Source organism: Polypterus senegalus, chromosome 4 (genome assembly GCF_016835505.1).
Source record: "Polypterus senegalus isolate Bchr_013 chromosome 4, ASM1683550v1, whole genome shotgun sequence".
Taxonomy (NCBI): domain Eukaryota; kingdom Metazoa; phylum Chordata; class Cladistia; order Polypteriformes; family Polypteridae; genus Polypterus; species Polypterus senegalus.
This window is the reverse complement of record NC_053157.1, coordinates 211,372,134-211,382,562: the sequence shown is the minus strand read 5'-3', so window position 1 is coordinate 211,382,562 and position 10,429 is coordinate 211,372,134.

Here is a 10,429-nt window from a genome sequence, read left to right as displayed (position 1 = left end):
CGTCACACCCGGAAGTGCAGCTGGAACTCGGCGATCAAGCACCTGGAGCACTTCCGGGTGGACTATAAAAAGAGCCAGCGAACACCACTCAGTGGCCAGAGTCGGGAGGAGAGGATGAAGCTTCAAGGGAGGAGTGGTGGTGCCAGAAGGGCGTGTTTTGGTTGTGTTTAGTGCTTTGTTTGGGACTGTGTTGTGGCTGGAGTCCTTCAGCTGAAGAAAATTAAAGGTAAGTGATAAAGTGATACAGCATGGCAAAAATTTGAAAGTTCAAGTTTAGAGTCGTGCAATGCCCGAAATAAAAGAAGTGGTCAGAAATCAAAGTTGAAGTGAAAAGGCAAGTCGCAGCCCACTGTCTGTTTGTTCTGTTTCAGACAATATTACAAAACCTGATCCCCGTGCTAAGGATGCAAATCTACGGGGTGATGGAGCATCTTCAAGTGCTGGCTGCACACCCACCTCTGCTCAGAAATCACTGGGCAACCATTTGGTTGAGTGTTGATGGACATTGTTCTGGAGTCACAAAATGCAATAGTGGATGCTGTAAGAGATGTGGCCAATGAAGTAAAATACAAGGGTTGTACTACTGTATATCATACTGACCATAAACTAAATGAATTGAACAAAAAATAAATTCTGCATCTAATTACCTGATTTTACATTCTGCTAATTACATTCAAAAGAATTTGTAACGCTGTCCGATTTGGCTGATCAATTAGTGGATCAGGGTCAGGTTCATCATAGTGCATCTCTTCAGGTACAGGCAAGCCACGATTGTGTGCCACATTATGCAGCACGCTACATGCTTGCACAATACGACACACTTTCTGTGGACTATAGAGCTACACATTAATAGAGTGGAAATGCTTTGTATTTAAATATGCAAACTCATTCTCTGAAGGCACCTTTATAGTATAGTGTTGGCACCAAGCACCGCAACGGATCGACTCTCTGCACTTTACATGACTCTTTGAGGTGACTCACTATCCTTAAAAGAACTGTGTGCTTTTTGCCTCACTAGTTGGAAAAAGTACCTTGTCCAGCACCATTGCAATAAAAAAGGATCTGGGTAACACTTGACAACTGTTTGTAATTTGCTGCATCTTTAACCAAGGATTGAAATTTGAATTTGGTAATGAGCATCACTGCTTCCAAAGTAGATACATTTATACTATACATAACACTTAAAAACACCAGTCTGAAGCCACAAACCCCACCAACCACATTGTACAAGGAGGATATCAGTATTATCAGCATTTTAAAGCACCAAGAGATGGGTGATACTTTTTATGTCAGACTCTGTATATGCTTAATTTTGAAGGGAATTCATTTTATTTCACAATGGTTTTGCTGAGTTTTCATTGTTGATGACATTATTGCCTTCTCTGTTTGAACTGTCTATTTCTGCAATACAGCATTATTTCTACGTCACTATTGCCCACTGTGTGATGTCATAGTGGCCATACTCATGAGACTGTGCTATGGGGAAGTGTCTGAACTTAATGGAAAATAAACTGGAGGATTTCATGAATTAAGTTTCCATTTTATTGAAATATCTAAACATTTCAGACATTATATAATTATTATATTTCATATAGCCCCTATTACAGAAAACACTATCATTTATTTTCTGATTGATTGTTTCATTTGTAGGGTTATGTAGAGCTGGACTCTAGGAAAGAACCAACACAGGACATGATGTAGTCCATCCTAGGGTATGCTTGAGAAACTACCCTCTCAGTCATGCCAGATCAAATTACATTCACTCTGGTATGTGCTACTGGATTTTTTCACTCCAGATACTATACAAAACAAACAAGCAAGTTTAACTGATATTAAAGTGACCAACAGAGGACAGAAAATATATAAACTGTTGTGATATTTGAATCTGCTAAGACATTAAATTGTTATTTTCATGTTTAAATAATATGTAAAGGTGTAAAGTTAGAATGCTCATGTGGGTTTCCTCGGGCTACTCCAATTTCCTCCCAATGTCCACAGACATGCACATTAGATGGAATGGTAATGTTAAATTGGCATCTGATGTGTGTGTGTGTGTGTGCCTTATGGGTTGGCACCCTGTCCAGGGATTGTTCCTGCTATGTGCCTGATGCTTGCTGGGTTAGGCTCAAGCTTTTCTGTAACCCTGCTCTGGATAAGCATTTTCACAAAATGAATGGATGGATGGATGAATGGCTGTTTAAATAAAAATACTATAGAATGCTGAATATGTCAGCGTGGGTAAATTGTTAAGGATAAAGCTCTACCATGAAAGGGTCCAGGAAATCTACAGGTAAGCTCTCCACATTACTACATGTTATCCTCTAAATTATATGCTTTTCATAATAGGCTTTTCATGAAATGCAGCATGAAGCCTTGATAGCTCCCAGAGTAGAAATCAAGTAGATGCCAGCAGAGGGTGCAATTATGCCACACATTCCTGCATGGAAAAGAAAACTACAGGAGCTCATTTAGACTGAAAATGACTTAAAATGAAAACACACTGAAAAAAAAAAATTTCTAAATGTGAATCAGTTTAGCTTCCCTCCAAACTTAATCCCAAAGAGAAAGGTGGGCGTCAAACCTGCAGGCAGATTACAAAAAACAAAATTAATTAACCTTCTTCTTTCTCTAATGCTATTTTGCACAGGCCCATGGGGAAAAATAAATAAATGTCAGGCTTCATTAAGAGCATTTACAATTACTTACTAGGATGACACCGTTTTCCAAGGTGCCTTTTCTTTTGTTTTTCCAGTTGGAGGACAGGCAAATGAATCGACTTGCTCATGGTCGTACAGTGTCAGTAGCGGGCATTAAACTCACAGCATCAATATTTAAAGTCCAAAGCCTTAACCACTATGCCACACTGCTTGCAAAAAAATATTATCACTTGCTAATCCAAGGCAACTTATAACATCTGAGAGATACAACTAGTTGTATTTCTTTTCATTTTTTTTTCTAAGTGGAGCACAGACTTGCTTATAGTCACATAGTGTTAGTAGCAGGATTTGAACCCACAGCCTCAGAGGTTTGAAATCCAAAGCCTAACCACTACAGCACACCGCAAAGAATACAGGAACAAAGAAATTCTTAACAAAAATGTTTAAATCCAGTTGCACAGATCTGCACTTTCATTTACAACAACTACAGAGGCTTTGGGATCAGGAGTAACCTGGGAATCTGTTACCATGTCTACAACTACATTTATTTGCAGCAGTGATAAACACTGCAACTGCCCTGAGTTTACATCATAGTTCAGTCACTGTCTACATGGAGTGTACATGCTTTCCTCATGTTTGCCTGTGTTGGCCAAGTATGTATGAATGTGGAAGTGTGCTTCAGATCTAGCAACCCTGAAATGAACAGGTGCTGTAGACAATGGACATGTAAATGGAAGTTTTATCATTATTTGGCACTATTTACACTTTAGTTATATCTTTCTATGTATAAAATCCAGCTTCTGTCTGTCTACTGTATATGTATGTCCACTTTTCATGAGAGAACTACTTAATGGATTTAGATCGGGTGTTTTTCTATACAGTAATTTGCTTGAACATACTGGTTGATTTTGTGACTTCTCTCATTGCGTTAAGTATCATAGTTTGCTTGCAGGAGAGATTAATTCATGTTAATCCGAGACAGAGGCTGTGGGTCTAGGGGAGAGAGCCGGGGAGGGCCCTCCTCACTCATGTGCCAGCCTCATTTGAATCGCTCTACCTGAGGCCATATTTTGGACTGTTCCTTGCCTCTGCTTAGCTAGTGATACATGTTTGTTTATTGATTTTTAAAGTTTGTCCTGTTTCACTACTACATAGGCAGAGCCATGGGGGGTGGCAAGTAGTACATCATAAATGCTTCTGTAGGGGCAGTTTGAAATTATCTATCTGGAGGATGGCTATGCAGTTGAGGCAAAAGGTATCTTAGGTCCCTGTTATTTTTCTGGTTATGAAGAGGTGTGGTTTAAACACAGAAAATGCCCTGGTTTTTTCAGAGCATGATTTCCAGTAGGCTTCCTGTCATGATCAAAGATTGACGTCTTGACTATCCAATCTAGTATGTTTTGTTGCGGGAAAAGGTGAAAACAAAGTACTAACTGTAAAATATACCAGTGCTTTAAAATACTTTCTTTAATCCCATTTGCTAGGTACGAGTAAGTGAGAATACATACTAATTTTGTCCGAACTCAGGAAAACACTTCAAAAATATATCTCTGTGTCTATGCAGAGATCTTTTATATGCTTTTATTATATACTAGCAGAATACCCGCGCTTCACATCGGAGAAGTAGTGTGTTAAAGAAGTTATGAAAAAGAAAAAGAAACATTTTAAAAATAACGTAAGATGATTGTTAATGTAATTGTTTTGTCATTGATATGAGTGTTGTTGTCATATCTATCTATATATATATATATATCTATATATATATATATATCTATATATATATATATATATATATATATATACTATATATATATATATATATATATATATATATAGCAAAATCCCCGCTTGGCAGCGGAGAAGTAAAAAGAAAAGGAAACATTTTAATAATAACGTAACATGATTGACAATGTAATTGTTTTGTCATTGTCATGAGTGTTGCTGGCATATATATATATATATATATATATATATATATATATATACACAGACACACACACACACATATATAAACATATATATACACATCATATGTATATATATATACATACATATATACATATACACATATACAAATATAGACATATATACATATATACACATATATATACACAGTTATATATATATATACATATATATATACACACATACATATACAGTATATACTGTACATATATATACACATATACATATCTACTATATACTGTATATACACATATATATACAAATCTACATATATATATCTACATATATATATTAAGGGTGGGACTCGATTAAAAAAATTAATCCAATTAATTAGAGGCTGTGTAATAATTAATCTTGATTAATCATATGTAATCGCACACGTAAATTTGCCCCAAATCGCAAATGTTTTTTTAATTTAAAAGGGTTTTAGTGGGCGACAGAATCAAATAATAGACATGGACATGAATATTGTAAACTCAATCTGTTTTAATTTCTGAAAAAAAAAATGCTTTTAAACTGCATTTGAATTCAAAACAGAAACAAAAATATCATCCCTGGTTAAAATTGGGCAGACTTAAAAATAAAGTGGTAGTTTAAGTACTTTAAGTACATTTTCAGAATGGTATTGTCTTTAAATAATAATAACCAAAATTTCAACATAAAGTGCAGTTTTTCTTCTTAAAAAAATAAGTTAGAAACATAAAAGGTAATTTGACAAACTTAATCTTTAAACTCTGAGTAACCTTAGCCAAAATTATTTTGTACATTAGGCTAAAACAGTGTGATCATTGAACATTTTGTAATTAGATGTAATTAGAATTACTAACAGTCACGGAAGTCCAATGATCCCCAGTAAGAGCCAGAAAGTCCGCTTTCTGTAATGCATCTAATTTTGCTTGCTCTTCAGTGTGCACAAAACCATGCTTTTATCAAGGCTTTGCTCGGGTAGTTTTTTGAAATGAAATTTTCCTCCGATCAGTTGTAGGAACGCGCTTCATTCCGACTCTAACATTTTTGTAGCTGTGATGTGTGCATCAATGTAATCGATGTACCAGGAAATCATGCATTGACAAAAGTTCCCCTTTGCTTGGAATTGAAAGTGTGATTAAATGCGTTATTTTTTTTAACGCGTTATGGAGTACATGCACCGAAGCTTCTCAGCTATCCTTGTACTAAGAAAAGAAAAGATTTTAAAAATAACGTAACATGATTCTGCATTAACCGCATATTTTTTCATTCGTCCCAAACCAAGAAGATGCGAGGGTAAAATGAATCGGGAAGCGCGCGTACAAACTCAGTGCATCCCCTCTTGGGAATCGAACCTCGGATGTTGGCGCTAGAGGCGAAGCCTCTACAATTGCGCTACGGCGTGTGGCTTGTCTATTTGAGAGTATGTAGATCGGGGTATATATATATATATTCACAGTGGAGAAGTAGTGTGTTAAAAAAGTTATGAAAAAGGAAAGGGAACATTTTAAAAATAACGTAACATGATTGTGAATATACAGTAATTGTTTTGTGAGTGTTATTGAGTGTTGCTGTCATCAAGGATTTGATTCTCATTATTTCTTTCAATCAGGGTCGTATTTGCAGGATGTGTTACATTCTGTGTTTGTCAATCGTTGTAAAGATAACAGGTTTCATTCATCGATTCGTTTCTTACTGCATCAATAAACAGCTCGTCTTCCTCTTTATCTGAGATGTGACACACTGCATGCACGGGTTTTTTTACACTGTCTTCCTTTAGCGGGACATTGACTTTTTCCACCGTGTGCTTTGTTTCCGCAGTAGCTGCACTTATGAATATGCTTGTATGTATCAGACGCTTCATATTTTTTTTCTGCCGTCTCAATTGTGTAATTCATTTTTTGTTCAGCAATCTTTGGAACTGTTGCTTTTTGTTTGTGCACTGCGTCAGTTCACATGAGCCGCTTGGTGTTCTTGCATCGAAGGTTCCCAGCTGTGCTGGTGCCATTTCGTGTGATGTCCACGGCTGTATGTAATGTTAGCTAAGACCCAGCACTTAAAAGTTTCTCTCGCAGTTTCGCTGAGTTTGTGCCAAACACCACCCTGACCATCTCATCTTCCTCTGCATAAGCACAGTCCTTCACCCGTGAATATTTAGCGGCAGTGTTTCTATTGGATTGCCGCTGACGGACGGCCTTATATGGGCAGGCACTAAATTACAAACGCCAGCGGCAGCCTGTCTATGAACTTAATTTAAACTTTAGGTTTACACCGTGCTTTGTTTCCGAAGTAGCAGCACTCATGAATATGGTTGTATATGTCAGTCGCTCGCTTCTTATTGTTTCGCTGCCTTCTCAATTATATAATGCATGTTTTCTTTTTTGAGCTCTTCCTGGTTTTCTACGTGCTGCGTTGATAGTCAGTTCACGTGATTACGTGGGAGGCGTGATGATGTCACATGAAACTCTGCCCCCCACAGCCATCCAGCTCAACTCCATTACAGTATATGGAGAAAAATAGCTTCCAGTTATGACCATTACACGTAGAATTTTACCCTGCCCAGGATTGGTTCCTGCCTTGTGCCCTGTGTTGGCTGGGATTGGCTCCAGCAGACCCCCGTGACCCTGTATTCGGATTCAGCGGGTTAGAAAATGGATGGATGGAACCTGCCCAACTTTTGTAAGTAAGCTGTAAGGAATGAGCCTGACAAATTTCAGCCTTCTACCTACACGGGAAGTTGGATAATTAGTAATGAGTCAGTGAGTGAGTCAGTCAGTCAGTGAGTGAGTGAGGGCTTTGCCTTTTATTAGTATAGATTTGTCTTAATTGCCCCGTCACTCATTTGTTTTTGTTATTTTTTATATTTTAATACAAAGAGAAGTATTTTAAAACACTGGTATATTTTACAATTAGTACCTAGTATTCAAGAACTTCCTTTATTTGCTTTTTCCCAAAACAAAAACATACAGGATTGGGTAGTCAAGATATGAAGCTTTGGTTGTGAAGAGGTGCAATGTACTGTACAGTATTTGTGCATGTTAGCAAATGTGTCTGCATTATCACTGACGTGGTGACAGGTGTGTGTATGTGACAAAGAAAAAATCAAATGACAGCCCTTCTCCATATTACACTAGTGGTGTCTGCAGGGACCGTCTTTGCATGACCTGCAATGACTCCCAGAAATGTTTTTCATATAGAGAAAAAGTTTCCAGAGGCCAGTTTGCCAGGAAGGTGAGACATGCAGCAATAAGTCTGGAACTGTACACAACAAGTAGGTGGACTCACTCTTTAGAAATGTGAAAGGAAGCCTTTTAGGTGGGCAGAGGAAGGAGATAAGAGGCGGGCTCGGCTTAAGGATTCTTGTGACTTTGACACCCAAATTCAGGAAAAAACAGCTGTGATCCTGTGCTGCTGGAGATGAAAAAAACTCCAGCTAGCTCTGGGACCTGGAGAGACTACCAGGAGCAACCGAATGGTCCAGAAAGCAGACCCAAAGTGCTAGACAGGAACAGTAGGGATGAAATTAATAATAATAATAATAATAATAATAATAATGCATTTTATAACCCACTAATCCAGTGTAAGGCTATGAGGTACCAGACTTGTTAATAAATAAAATTGACAGCTGGCATCTCAGCTCTCTTCCATAAATCATTCCCAGGATCTTCCACACCTTTATGATTTTACAAAAGGAATAGAGGAAGAGCCCAAAGCCAGAATAGAAGTATTGGGGGGTACACCAAATTGTAATCATTAGACAGTCAGGGGTTTGAAAAGTCAGGGAAATAAGAAACTATTTGCCAAAACCAGAATTGCAAAGCAAAATCAATGTCTAGGAATTCAAAGCAAAAGTTTTGAATCTGACTTGTTTTATTTGCCCCCAAATGTGCTACAAATAGCTTTGTTTATAATGAAAAGAATCCAAAACTTGGAGACTGAGCAAAGGGCTCCACTTTCTTTTATAAGGAGACTATGATGACATAACATGTGACCAGGAACTGGTCAAGCATTGGAAACAACATGGCCACGGGAAAAGAAAGTTTAATATAAAACGGTGGCATAATTATGTCACTATCATAATAATAAAAATAAACAATTACATAAAAAACAAAGCAATAAAATCAAAAAATGGTGCAAATAAAGTGAATTAGATGATTGGGACTTGGGAGTGCTTACCTTTTCACATTATTATTATTATTTCGTAAGTGTAGAAAAATATACATGGTGCACTTTGGGATGATACCGTATATTTACTGAAAGCCCCAGAATAAAGTTTTACTTGTAATGACAAATATGTTCTTAAGTTTTTCAGATGGGAAATGTAGAAATTTCAAGGTAACATAGTTATACTCATTAATCACTGGCTTATCATGGCTTTTAAAGTTCAAAATGCTCTTAACGGTCTCAACATACTGAAAATGCTTCACAAGTGAGAGAAACCATAAAAAACTCTGACTTGTAAAGACAAACCAAAATTTGAATCTTTATAAATTGAAGATGTATTTAACTAAATAAGGAAAACAACAAAAAATGCTCAAAGGAGCAAAAAAAAACCCAATAGCAAATTCAAAATAAGGAGCAAATAAATCACATAAACCTGGAAATCCAACCAAATACAATGAACCACTGCCTGAGATCCTCTTTTCCTTGACTTAAATAGCCAGGGGGAAGTCTCCCATGTGGTGACTTCAGAGTGGCCAAACCTCGTGGGGTACCATTCACAGATTAGATTATTTTTTAGATTATTAAATTATTTATTTATCAAAGCAAATTTAAAACAATAGAAATTGTGCCAAAGTGCTGTACAAAGAAGCACAACACAATGCAAACAATCATGCAGAAGCAGATTAATAAAACAACCAATTATAACATCCACCACAATCCCATTATACATAGTGAAAGGTGGAAGAAAACAAGTAGGTCTTAAGGTGGCTTTTAAAAACCTCGACAGATGATGAAGACCTGATGTGAAAAGGCAAGTCATTCCAAAGCCTAGGAACAACAACTGAGAAAGCTCTGACATCATCAATGTGCCCTCCATGGAGCATCACATAAATAAGAAAACAAGACGTGAATAAAATAAAACTTTCATAAATCAAATTAAAAACAAATCTCACAATCCTTGTCATAAATAATCACGTTCACAAAGAAATTATATGTATAAATGATCCCAATAATACTATAACCACTGTATAGGTATTGTGTGTTACAGGAAAGCACAATGGATTTTGTAAGTTAACCTAGAGAAAAGATGTGGTCAAAAGACAGAAACAGCTTGAACAGAGAGGTGATTAAGAATACATTAACTAAAACCAAATCTTGAGATGAGAATCTGGGTTGAAAATATCAAACCAAAGGTATTAGCCAGAAGATCATTAAACAAAGGAAACAGCAAGTATTTGTTTTCTATTCTTTGAAACTGTGAACACATATGGATATGACCTTGCAGTGAAACCGTGGCGTTGTGAGTAGTTCCCAACCTGAGAGGACACACCTCCAATAACAGGAGCTCAGGATGGACACCAGAAATGACATCATTGGTATTAAAGCCATCAGTCTTCTAGATGTAGAAAAGAAAAGGTGTTTGTACACAGTGCTAGCCCCTAGAGTGACAGGACAGTACCATCACCAGAGCCTTCAAGCTGTTCCCTATGCACATGTGTGTGACAGGAGCCTCTTACAGAAATAAATAAACAAATTAAGGTTCTTTCTGAAACTTTCATGTGGATGGGTCTTTTGGGAACCAAAAATGGTTCCCCTGTGGCATCATTCTGATGATCCGGTCTGGCACCTTTATTTGTAAGAATGTAAGACAAAATGCAAATGAAAATTCAGTATTC